The following is a 14154-nucleotide window of genomic DNA, read 5'->3' on the forward strand; positions in this document are numbered from 1 at the left end:
CAGGTGTGGAAACATGGACTGTTTTCTATTGGCTTGAGGAAGACTTAAACTTGCCATGTGATCGCCCTATTCCCTGTATATAATAATGCCCCTTTCATATCTTGGCACAGCCAGAATATAGTAAGATGAAATTTAAAATTTTCAAGAATGTTCTGTCTCTGCCCTCCATCTTCTTGCAGATAGTTATGTTGAATTGTGATGCTATCCTTGGGAGCTTAGAAGTGTGGGTGGTTTTCTACAGTCTCATTCTGCTTAAAAACTACTGGTGGATAGGGTAGAGAGATGGCTCAGCACTTAAAGGCTAGGCTCACAACCAAGAATATAAAAATTACTCATAGCTGTTTGTCTACAGTTTTGTTGAATGAGACACTTAAAGCCAATAACATTCAAAATAATTTCTGATAGTATGAGGTGGTTTTCAGTCAACTTTCTTTGCTTTTCTCACTAAAAAATGGGATCCAGTCTAGAGAAGCCTTGTTCATGACATGAACATGAAACAAGTATGCTTTTTCATACCCTTTTGGCATTATTATTGCTGCTATTAATTTATTATTTTGTTTGTTGTTCTTTAAATTCTACCATCTCCTAAGTGTAGGAAGTAATGATAATTAACTATAATTGGTCTCCACTAGAGATCTTGGATGTAAATTGGCCCTAGAATGGTCCAGTGTAATTACTATGTCCTTAATGAGTTATACAGGATTTGTACACCTCTGGGATGTTGGGCACTTAAGGTCCAGGGATGGCAGCAGAAGGCAGTAAGTAGAGATGGTATAGATAGGTGATGTTTATACAGCAGCAGCTATTCTGTCTGCAAATAAAATAAAAGGGATCAGGAGCATAAACCAGAAACTACGACTCAGACTCATCAGTTCTGGGTACATTCAGGAAAATAATCTGGTATCTTGCAATCAATTGGAATTTCTGTTTTATGAAAAATAGGTTTTCGAGGTATACATTTCTTCTTTTCTTAGACATACTGTGATAGTATTTATTTCATGGTCATCATATACCCCTTTCATATTGTTGTGCTCTTTATTATTACTTGTTATGTGACTTTTCCAAATATTTTAACACAAGAATTTACCAAGAGAAGGAGTTCAGTTCTTTTGTGCTTAATGTTAGTTTACTATACTTTCACCTCTGGGGTCTGAACAAACTCTGAAATAGTGTCCTACTTAAAATGATGATTAATTTTATCTGGACAAGTTTACTAATATCTGAGTCACTGATATTGTATGTTAATGTTCCTAAGTACAGGTCATCAATAATGATAGTAATAACATTTGGTGTTATAATTATGTAATCCATAATGAAAGTTAGTCAAACTCGGTACCTCTATAGAACCTAAGCAGAAATGCAAGTGTACCAAATGTTAAAACATATCCAAATGTTAAAACATATTCCTTGTGATTTTGTGTTGTTTAATTTGAGACCTACAATCTTAACATATAGAAAGGGTTGGAAGTTCATTGACTCATCAGTAGTAACCATGGATGGTGATTTCTCTGGATTCTGATCATGGCACACATTTTTACATAACATGAAAGTACTGTTCATTTACATGAGAAGCAGAAAATGGTTATGGTGGCACATTTTTTCATGGCAGTACTTGGGATGCAGAGGTAATGAGTGCTCCATGTTTGAGGCCAGTGAGGGATTTATAAGAAGAGCAACTTTTTAATGGTGCATGCTTTTTTTTCCTACATGGTTTACCCTCTATAAAGCTAACCAATAAAGTCTTAGTGTGTAATCTCTGAATTGAGCTGTATTGAAAAACTGTCAGTCTGTGAAGGTGAAAGTGGTCAGATTAGGTTGTAGCATTTTTGAGAGAGTTGTTTAGATCTCCTGGAGTTTCTTCTTTTGTTGTCAGGAGCCATAATGGGACAAGCTAATAACCAGCTGGTGATCATCCTGAAATGGCCTGCTTCCGATTATTATATACTCTGCAACAGGTGTGCCCCTATTAAGCAAGCTTGTAAGGGATTCATTTTAGGAAAGAGTCCCACTATTAATATGCTCATCCTGTTATTATTAAACATACATAACAATTACTAAGTAGTAGCACACCCCTTTGGAGCAGATCTCTGAAGATCCCTGAAGATGTATTGTCTTGTAGTGATGCTATCTAGACAAATAGATGACTTAAATCTTAATGATGATCCTCTAAGAATTCCTAAAATTATATCTGTGATTATTGAGCTATAATTCATTTTATGATAGTCAGAACTGCAATGAGAACTCACCAGTCTCCCAAGTGTCACCAGTTAATTGCTCTTAGGTAGTAACCAGACTTTCTCCTAATCAGAGCATATTCCAAGAGGTTGTAAAACAATTAACCAAAGGACAGAAGATATAATATTGACTGGGTTTACCTATTTAAAACTTCACTAATAACTTAGTTATGGTTTTAAACCTTCAGTGACCCTGTGGAGCTGAGACAGGCAATGGATGTTTAGCCAGATAATTACTTCTAATGGATATGCATGTAAACATTCACTGTTCTAAACTTCTATTTCAATTTATGATTTGATTTTTTTGGTGTGATCTTGTGATGAACTTTGTAACATTTGATCATGTATTGTGAAAGATGTATAAGTACTGAGGACAAAGAGATGAAAGAGGAGAAAGCAGAATTTTTTGCTTTTCCCCACATAGAGTAGAAATATTTTCCCTTTCCCCACTTAGAGAATTTTTTCCCTTTCCCCACTTAGGATCTTTTTGCTTTTCCTTAGATATCTCTTATAGGAAACTTTTTACAACTTAGTAATAATTGCTATAATAACCTTTCTAAGCGTCTCTTTTTCTTCCTGTGACGTCTACTAGCAGGCTTAAAGTTAGAGCCCAGGAATTCCCGCTGGGATAGAACAAAGAACATATTGCTTAATTTTCCCCTGTTAGGCTACAGTGTTAATCACCTAATCCAGCAGTCTTTTACACTCAGAAAGAGCAAGAAAGATTTTTGGACTTTTTAGAAGTTATCAGCAGCATTTCAGTACAGTTAGAGAGCTAGAAAGCCCTTAGACCCTCAGACTTTCAAGCCATCAGGAAAGTCCTACTCTGTGCCTCCACCACTACCCATTCTGGGCCAGGAGGCTTCAGGCATGTTGTGTCAGCTTTGATACTTGTGATAGATTAAATATCCAGTGGCATCCAGAATCCTATGATGGCATGTGTGTGTGTGTGTGTATGTGTGTTTGTGTGTGTGCATGCACATGTGTGTGCATGCACAATCATGTGTGTGTACTCATGTATGCCTTCCCATACGTGTGACTAGGATATAGATGGACCAGTGTTAGAGACTGATCAAGGGAACCTTTGAATAACTGTTAATAATGTTGGAGGCACAGAGAAGAGTGGGTATTATACACCTGTACCTAAGGCAGAAGATGCAACCTTTTCTACACCAAATTGTCCATTTTCCCTAATTCTTTAATCTGAATGCATGAAGCTCACTCTGTGGTGAAGTGTTAGTGACTTCATCAAAGTCTACAGATTTTAATGACAGTTTGAGAATATCTGCATAGCAATGAGTATGGTCCAAATCAGTATCAATCTTAATGCCCTTGATGCATAAATTCACCCTCATATACACTATAGATATCTGAGGAAGAACAAAGGTGAACCTTCCAAACTATTACTTATTTTTTCTAATTCATAAAAATTTTCATTATGGTTGCTGCATCAATGTCAATGACATTTTGAGTATTAAAACATATGGATGTGATTTGGAGTCATCATTATCACTGTGGAGTGATACAAATGATTGACCCTAGCACTGTAGAAACACATCATCAGATCTCTGAAGAACAGTGTAGAGTTTAACTTTTCAAATCTTCATATTTAAATGTGGACTTTTCTGTTTGATGATAAATAAAATGTATCATTTTGAGTAGCATGTAATGATACTCCATCAGCCAATTTCATGCATCATGGCAGGTATTGGCCCTAGTTGGAAAATCTGAATGATGGTAAACAACCAAACAAAATGAAGACATATGTAACCTTTCCTACATATTGTTTACAATTAATATGAGTAGAGATTAAACAGTAATCACATATTAAGTGCATGGGATAGGGATGTGATGCTAAGACATAGATGAAGCCATCACTTAGTATGGGACTAGAGTATTCAGCTGAGTTTGTCATAAGAAATGTCTCTGACCTGTGAGTGAGGATGAACCAGATGAATCAGGAAAGTGATAGGCAAGAGGATGTACAACTATAACACAGATGATGAGTCCTAAGCCCAGCATTGATAAAGAGAGAAATCAAAGGGTCACTGTGAGACCATATGAGATTTGCCCCTGGCACCTGTGAGATAATGAAACAGCATTTATGTCCGTGTAGGAGTTTTGACCATATTCTCAGAGCATTAGTAGTAATTGGAAAAATAAATCAGGAAAAAAATATAATGGAACTTCTTTGCTAGAATTCAACAGTGTAAATAAAACATGATGATGGAAAAGAGAAGGATCAAGAGACATGAGAACATGATCATTACTGTGTCTGCCTCTGTATTCCAGTAACCACAATATGGGGTCCTCATATATTGTTATAAGCTTACAAAGAGGAATGAATGAAAGAGAAGACATATGTAGGGGAGACTCTGTTTAATGTATGACAGCATTCAAGGTAAGAAAACTAATAAATGGATTTAAAATCACTGATTACTAATGAAAACCTTATTTTCTTTTTCTGTACTATAGGAGACCAGAAAGATAGAACAAGCAATGGTTTGGGAGACAACAAAATGAAAACATTAATTTCATTTGAGATATTTGAGGATCTGGTGCCTGTCATTAAGTAATGGAATGAACTTAATTAGTTTACAGTGGAGTAAAAACATCTATGTTACAGAGTCATTCCAGTCCAAGTTTGAAAGTGTATTTTTTCTTGAAATCTATATAAAATTTTAATGATAAATTTTATACAAATTCTTCAATAATATCAATATACAAAATAACAGAGCAAATGTCAAACGAATAGACAACAGTCAACTAGGATGAGCAGGTAGCAGGAGAAAGAAGCATTAATTCATTTTGTATTTCAGTAGAAACAGCACAGAAGTATCTAGAAAAAAAAGAGGAGATTGAAACCTATTAAAGAGAAGTTTAAAAAAAACATTAATGATTACAGTGATTATAGACATGTGCAGTTTTGAGGTTATAACTACTATGATGACTGTAAGATCCATTTTTGTACAATATATTTCCTGAGTGTATACTCTCTCTCTCTCTCTCTCTCTCTCTCTCTCTCTCTCTCTCTCTCTCTCTCTCTCTCTCACACACACACACACACACACACACACACACATCTATGTATAGATATATAAATTTTTATTTTGAATTTTCAGTAACTCTAATTATGTTTTATTAGAATACTGGAGAATAAGAAAATGAACAACCAGACTGTCAACTCTCAGTTCCTCCTCCTGGGCCTGCCCATTCCCCTGGAGTACAAGCACCTGTTCTTTGCCCTCTTCCTGGTCATGTACCTCAACATCATCCTGGGGAACCTCATTATCATCATCCTTATTCTACTGGACACCCATCTCCACACACCCATGTACTTTTTTCTCAGCAACTTGTCCTTCTCTGATCTCTGCTTTTCCTCTGTCACAATGCCCAAGTTGCTGCAGAACATGCAGAGCCAGGACCCATCCATCCCCTATGCCGGCTGTCTGACACAAATGTACTTTTTCATGGCTTTTGGGAACATGGAAATCTATCTTCTTGTGGTCATGGCCTATGACCGCTATGTGGCCATCTGCTTCCCTCTTCATTACACCAGCATCATGAGCCCTAAGCTCTGTGTGTCTCTGGTAGTGCTCTCCTGGGTATTTACCATTCTGTATTCCATGTTACACACCCTACTCTTGGCAAGATTGTCATTCTGTGAGGACAATGTGATCCCCCACTTTTTTCTGTGACATATCTGCTCTGCTCAAGTTGGCCTGCTCTGACATTTATATTAATGAACTAATGATATTTATCGTGGGAGGGCTTGATACTGTGATCCCATTTTTGCTCATTGTTGTTTCCTATGTACAAATTGTCTGCTCCATTCTAAAGTTCTCATCTACACGGGGCATACACAAGGTCTTCTCCACCTGTGGCTCCCACCTGTCTGTGGTCTCACTGTTCTATGGGACAATTATTGGTGTCTACATATGCCCATCAGCTAATAACTCTACTGTGAAGGAGACTGTCATGGCCCTGATGTACACAGTGGTGACTCCCATGCTGAATCCCTTCATCTACAGTCTGAGAAACAGAGATATGAAAGAGGCCCTGATCAGAGTCCTTTGTAAGAAGCAAATCTCGTTATAATAACTATACTGGAGATTTAAAACTCAAATTCATCTAGTAATTACATTGATATTAATAACACAAAATGTATCCTTACAATAAAACACACTGTATGATATTCTCATTTATAATAGGAAATTTTACAAAGTATTTTAGTAAGGGAAAGGGACCTGTGTGACTCAGTGATGCTATCCCTTGCTTTTTCAGAGGTGATTCTAAAATATATTAGGAAAGAAGCACTTTTTTTTCAGATCTCCATCCCTTGAATTTTCTTTATTAATTTTAAAAGGAATCTTTTCACATAAAATATCATCAAGCCATATAATACAACACATCATCCACTCTTCCTAGGTCCCCCTTCTCAAATATACTCCCCCTTCATTTCTTTCGTTTTCTTTTTTTTTTCTTTTCTTTTTTATTATATATATATATATATGTGTGTGTGTGTGTGTATATATATATATAATAAATATATATATATATAAAATAAATATATATAATATATATAAAATTTACATTTTAAATGTTATCCTCTCTCCTGGTTTCCCCTCTGGAAAAAACTTTATTCCATCCCCTCTTCCATGGCTCACCAACCCACCCACTCGCACATCCTGGTCCTGGCATTCTCCTACACTGGGGCATAGAGCTTTCACAAGACCAAGGGCCTCTCCTCCCATTGATGACCAACAAGGCAGTCCTTTGCTACATATGCAGCTGGAGCCATGGTTCTCTCCATGTGTACTCTCTGGTTGGTGGTTTAGTCCCTGGAAGCTCATGTGTTACTGGTTGGTTCATATTGTTTTTTCTCCTATGGGGTTGCAAACTCCTTTAGATCCTTGGATCCTTTCTCTAGCTCCTTAATTGAACACCCTGTGTTAAGTCCAATGGTTGGCTGAGAGCACCCTTCTCTGTATTTATCAGGCATTGGCAGAACCTCTCAGGAGACAGCAATATCAGGCTCCTGTCAGCAAGCACTTCTTGTCATCCATAATAGTGTCTGGGTTTGGTGACTGTGTGTGGGATTGATTCCAAGGTGGGACAGTCTCCAGAAGGTCTGGAAGGTCTTTCCTTCAGTCTCTGCTCCACACTTGTTGCTGTATGTCCTCCCATGGGTATTTTGTTCTCCATTCTAAGAAGGAGCAAAATATCCACACTTTGGTCTTCCTTCTTGAGTTTCATGTGTTTTGCAAAATGTATCTTGTGTATTCTAATTTTCTGGGCTAATACCCGCTTATCAGTGAGTGCATATCATGTGTGGTTTTTTGTGATTGGGTTACTTCACTCAGGNTGATATCCTCCAGATCTATCCATTTGCCTAAGAATTTCATAAATACATTGTTTTTAATTGCTAAGTAGTACTCCTTTGTGTCTCTCAGAGATCAGTCCTCACAGGAGAGCTCGTGGACCACAGAAGCAACAGAACTTCTTCGATAGGTTCCGTTCAGACATTCATCTTCAGCCAAGAGGCAGAGCTGAGACCCAGACCTCTGGACACCTTCCCTTCCAGAGAAGAGTCGGCCTCCATGGAGGGCTCTGACTTCAGGACCAAGTGAGATCACCATTTTTTTTTAATTCCAGGTGAATTTGGAAATTGATCTTTCTAAATCTCTGAAGCATTGATTTGGAATTTTGGGGTGATTGAATTGAATCTGTATATTGCTTTTGGCAAGATGGCCATTTTTACTATATTAATCCTGCCAATCCATGAGCCTGGGAGATCTTTCTATCCTCTAAGATCTTCATTGATTTCTTTCTTCAGTGACTTGAATTACTTGTCATACAGATCTTTCTCTTGCTTAGTTAGAGCTACCTCAAGATACTTATATTATTTGTGAGTATTGTGAAGGATATTTTGCTAATTTGTTTGTCAGCCTGTTTATACTTTCAGTAGATGAAGGCCACTGATTTGTTTTAGTTAATTTTTTATCCAACCACTTTGCTGAAGTTGTTTTTCAGGTTTAGGAGTTCTCTGGTGGAATTTTTGTGGTAACTTAAGTGGTAACTTAACTTTTGTGGTATACTATCATCTCATCTGCAAATAGTCACATTTTGTTTTCTTCCTTTGCAATTTCTATTTCTTTGATCTCCTTTTGTTGTCTAATTGCTCTCGCTAAGACTTTGAGTACTATATTGAATAGGTAGGGAGAGAGTGGAAGCCTTGTCTAGTCCCTGATTTTAGTGGGATTGCTTCAAGTTCCTGTCCATTTAGTTTGATGTTGGCTACTGTTTTGCTGTATACTGCTTTTACTATGCATAGGTATTGGCCTTGAATTCTTGATCTTTCCAAGACTTTTACTATGAAGGGGTGTTGGATTTTGTCAAATGCTTCCTTAGCATCTAATGAAATGGTCATGTGCTTTTCTCTTGAGTTTGTGTATATAGTGGTTTATATTGATGGATTTCTGTATATGGTAACGTCCCTGAATCCCTGGAATGAAGCCTACTTGATCAAGATGGATGATCGTTTTGGTGTGTTCTTGGATTCAGTTTTTGAGAATTTTATTCAGTATTTTTGCATTGATATACATAAGGAAAAATGGTCTGAAGTTCACTTTCTTTGTTGGGTTTTTGTGTGGTTTAGTATCAGAGTAACAGTGACTTTATAGAATGAATTGTGTAGTGTTTCTTCTGTTTCTATTTTGTGGAATAATTTGACGAGTATTGGTATTGGGTCTTCTTTGAATGTCTGATAGAACTCTGCACTAAATCTATCTGGTCCTAGGCTTTGTTTTTTTTGGTTTTTTTTCTTTGTTTTGTTTTGTTTTGTTTTTGGTTGGGAGACTATTAATGACTGCTTGTATTTCTCTAGGGGTTATTGGGACTGTTTAGATAGTTTATCTGATCCTGATTTAACTTTGATATCTGGAGAGAGCATACATTAGTAGCTTGATATCATATCTGAAAGCTCTAGAACAAAAAGAAGCAAATACACCCAAGAGGGGTAGACAGCAAGAAATAATCAAGTTCAGGGCTGAAATCAACCAAGTAGAAACAGAAAGAATCATACAAAAAAAATCAACCAAACCAACAGCTGGCTCTTTGAGAAAATCAACAAGATAGATAAACCCTTAGCCAGATTAACCAGAGATCACAGAAACATTATACAAATTAACAAAATCAGAAATGAAAAGGGAAGCCGGGCATGGTGGTGCACGCCTTTTATCCCAGCACTCGGGAGGCAGAGGCAGGCAGGTTTCTGAGTTTGAGGCCAGCCTGGTTTACAAAGTGAGTTCCAGGACAGCCAGGGCTATACAGAGAAACCTGTCTCGAAAAAAATAAAAAAGAAAGAAAAGAAAAAAAAAAAGAAATGAAAAGGGAGACAAAGCAACAGAAACTGAGGAAATCCAAAAAATCATCAGACCCTACTACAAAAGCCTATAGTCAACAAAACTGGAAAGTCCCCCTTCATTTCTACTTCAGAAAAAAAAAATACTTCCAAGAGATGACAGACAAACTGGATACAATAATACAAGACAAAAACCCTCAAATTAAACTGGAGAAGTCAACTGAAATAGATAATTAGTCTCAATAGCAGAGAAAAGAATCAAAGATAAACACATTGTATGGAGTCTCTCAGAAATATCAAGATAAAAGACTTAAACTTTACTGAGAGGACCTGATGCAGACCCAGGTATACTCAGTTCTTGGCATTTTAGCCTTGTAAGTCTATGTGAGCTTTGCTTAGTTGATATGATGGGCCATGTTTTGTAATGTCTTCCACTTCTGACTTCTATAATATTTCCTGCCCTTCTTCTCTGATGTTATCTGATATCCAATAAACTCAATAAATGCAAATCAAAACAACCCTGAGATTCCACCTCACACCAGTCAGAATGGCTAAGATCCAAAATTCAGGTGACAGCTGATTCTGGCAAGGATGTGGAGAAAGAGGAACACTCCTCCATTGTTGGTGGGAAAGAACACATGCAACACTATGTTCTAGCTATTTCGAGACAGGTTTCTCTGTATAGCCCTGGCTGTCCTGGAACTCACTTGGCAATTGGAAAAGGGCACAACATTTGAAATATAAATAAATAAATATCCAATAAACTCAAGAAACTCCCATTACATCCCTTCATCCTCCTACCTCCATTGTGTAAATGTACCACATTTTCTGTGTTCATTCCTCTGTTGAGGGACATCTGGGTTCTTTCCAGCTTCTAGCTATTATAAATAAGGCTGCTATGAACATAGTGTTGCATGTGTTCTTATTACCAGTTGGAACATCTTCTGGATATATGCCCAGGAGAGGTATTGCTGAATCCTCTGGTAGTACTATGTCCAACTTTATGAGGAACCACCAGACTGATTTCCAGAGTGGTGGTATAAGCTTGCAATCCCACCAACAATGGAGGAGTGTTCCTCTTTCTCCACATCCTTGCCAGAATCAGCTGTCACCTGAATTTTGGATCTTAGCCATTCTGACTGGTGTGAGGTGGAATCTCAGGGTTGTTTTGATTTGCATTTCCCTGATGATTAAGGATATTGAACATTTTTTCAGGTGCTTCTCAGCCATTCAGTATTCTTTAGTTAAGATTCTTTGTTTAGATCTGTACCCCATTTTTAATGGGGATATTTGAATTTCTGGAGTCCAGCTTCTTGAGTTCTTTGTATATATTGGATATTATTCAAGTAAACTTCATCCCAGGGATGCAGGGGGGTTTAATATATGGAAATCCATCAATTTAATCCACTACATAAATAAATTCAAAGATAAAAACCACATGATCATCTCGTTAGATGCTGATAAAGAATTTGACAAAATCCAACACCCATTCATGATAAAAGTCTTGGAAAATTCAGGAATTCAAGGCCCATACCTAAACATAATAAAAGCAATGTACACCAAACCAGTAGCCAACATCAAAGTAAATGGAGAGAAACTGGAAGCAATCCTACTAAAATCAGGGACTAGACAAGTTGCCCACTTTCTCCCTACCTATTCAATATAGTACTTGAAGTCCTAGCCAGAGCAATTAGACAACAAAAGGAGGTCAAGGGGATACAAATTGGAAAGGAAGAATTCAAAATGTCACTATTTGCAGATGCTATGATAGTATATATAAGTGACCCCAAAAATTCCACCAGAGAACTCCTAAACCTGATAAACAGCTTCAGTGAAGTAGCTGGATATAGAATTTGAACATTCTTTAGTTGTTTCTCAGCCATTCAAGATTCCTACACTGAGAATTCTTTGTTTAGCTCTGTACACCATTTTTAATAGGGTTATTTGTTTCTCTGGAGTCTAACTTCTTAAGTTCTTTATATATAGGATATTAGCCCTCAGTTGGATGTAGCATCAGTAATGATCTTTTCCCAATTAGTAGGCTGAAGTTTTGTCCTGATGTGCCTTGAATTCCTGATCTTTTCAAGACTTTTAACATGAAGGTTTGTGGAATTTGTTCACATGTTTTTTTCTGCATCTAATGAGATAATCATGTGGTTTTTTTTTTCCTTTGAGCTTGTTTATATAATAGGTTACATTGATGGATTTCCATATATTGAACCATTCCTGTGATGAAGCTTATTTGATCATGATGAATGGTTGTTTTGATGTGTTCTTGGATTCAGTATGTGAAAATTTTACTGAGAATTTTTGCATTGATATTCATAAGAAAAATTGTTTTGAAGTTCTCTTTCTTTGTTGGGTCTTTGTGTGGCTTAGTTATCAGCATAACTATGTCTTCTTAGAACAAATTAGGTAATGTTCCTTCTATAAGTATTTTGTGGAATAGTTTGAAGAGTATTGGTATTAGGTCTTATTTGAAGATTTGATAGAATTCTGCACTAAATCATCTGGTCTTGGGCTTTTTATTTGGTTGGGAGAATTTTAATGACTGATTCTATTTCTTTAAGGGTCATGGGACTGTTTAGATGGTTTATCTGATGCTGATTTAACTTTGGTACCTTGTATCTGTCTAGAAAATTATCCATTTCATCAAGATTTTCCAGTTTCATTGATTATTGACTTTTGTAGTTAGGATCCAATGATATTTTGAATTTCTTCATTTTCTGTTGTTATGTCTTCCTTTTATTTTCTGATTTTGTTAAGTTAGATACTGTTTCAATGCCCTATTGTTACTCTGGCTAAGGGTTAATTGATCTTTTTGATTTTCTCAAAGAACTAGCTCCTGGTTTTTTTTTTTTTTTTATTCTTTGTATAGTTCTCTTTGTGTCTACTTGGTTGATTTTAGTCCTATGTTTCATTATTTCCTGTCATCTACTCCTCTTGAGTGTATTTGCTTCTTTTTGTTCAAGAGCTTTCAGATGTGCTGTTAAACTGCTAGTGTATAATCTCTCCAGTTTCATTTTGGAGCCACTCAGAGCTATGCGTTTTCTTCTTAGCACAAATTTCTTTATAGCACCACTTTAATTGACTGACAGATACATTCTTTCTGATGATGAATGGACAAGGCACTGATCTAGAAGTATAACAGAATATCATTGAGCATCATTTCTTGGATTTTTATGTTTATTTCTTCCAGTTATATTTGCTTCTACCATAAGTATCTGAGCTATCTATTCCTTAGTTCTTGGTCATTTGGGCAGTGTAAGGTACTTAGTTCCCCTTGTGAACTGATCCTCAAGTTTAACCAAACATTGGTTGGCCATTCCCACAAGTTCTGCACCACCATTGCACTGGTACATCTTGTAGACAGATTGTAGATGGAAGTGTTTTGTTATTGTTGGATTGGTGTTATGCTTTCTCTTTCCAAAGCATGCTGAGTATCTTCTTGCATTAAAGAGAAGAAAATGTAGGGGTGAAGACTTCCATCCCTCACTAACTTGACCTCGCTATGTTCAATGAGATATTTGGAATTTTTGGCAATAGGGCTTGGCTCTCAATTTTCATAGAACTATACACTGTCCTAGTATCAGCCTGGGTTATTTAGGGATGTATGTAGGACTACCACACACAATAACTCAACTAAATCTAACCCACTACTGGGAACCTTTCTTGGCCAAAAAAAGATGCTCACTTCAGTCTCTGTATCCTCCACTAGGAGTCCTCTCTTGGGTCACCCTCACAGATTCCTGAAAGTTCCCAGTGCACCAGGCTTTCACCAATTCACAAATATCTCACACCCAATTCAAGCTGTCTCCCTCTGCACTCTCTCTACATTTATCCCCTGCTACCATATACCTTCTACTTCTGTCTACATCTGTCTCCAGTCCACTCTCTGAGTATATATTATTTTCCCATTCACATGGAGATCCATGCTTCCTCAGTATAACCCTCCTCTTTACATAACCTTTCAGGACTGGGTAGATTGTAGTTTGATTATCATTTACTTAAAAGATAATGTACACTTATAAATATATGCACACCATATTTGTCTTGCTGGATCTGAATTACCTCACTGGGAATGATTTTTTTTTTACACTCATTTGACTGTAAATTTCATGATGTCATTTTTAACAATTGAGAAATATTCCATTGTGTAAATGTACCACATTTCTTTATTCATTCTTTCTTTGAGTCAGTGATGTCTATTTTACCAATTTTAAAATGAGTGTGGGCCAGAGCACCTGGGGGAGCCATATTGGTTCCCAGATCCCTCAGAGACTAGTCTGAGCAGGTGAGAGTGTAGACTACAGAAGCTAACAGCTTCTGGGACAGGCAGAAGCCACACAGCTTCTGGGGCAGACCCTTTTCAGGCTCCAGTCATCCGGGAAAGTTCCCTGCCAGAGAAGAGGTGTCTTTCCCGCCTGGGACAAAAACCACATGATCATCTTGTTAGATGTGGAGAAAGCATTTGACAAAATCCAACACCCATTCATGATAAAAGTCTTGGAAAGATCAGGAATTCAAGGCCCATACCTAAACATGATAAAAGCAATC

General features: G+C 37.0%; 1 pseudogene; it reads left to right on the forward strand.

Moving 5' to 3' along the window:
- Positions 1–5398: 5398 nt before the first annotated feature.
- LOC110288496 lies at positions 5399–6332 on the forward strand (annotated as a pseudogene).
- The last annotated feature ends 7822 nt before the right edge of the window (positions 6333–14154 follow it).

This window comes from Mus caroli, unplaced genomic scaffold, assembly GCF_900094665.2.
Source record: "Mus caroli unplaced genomic scaffold, CAROLI_EIJ_v1.1 scaffold_14998_1, whole genome shotgun sequence".
NCBI classification, from domain to species: Eukaryota; Metazoa; Chordata; class Mammalia; order Rodentia; family Muridae; genus Mus; species Mus caroli.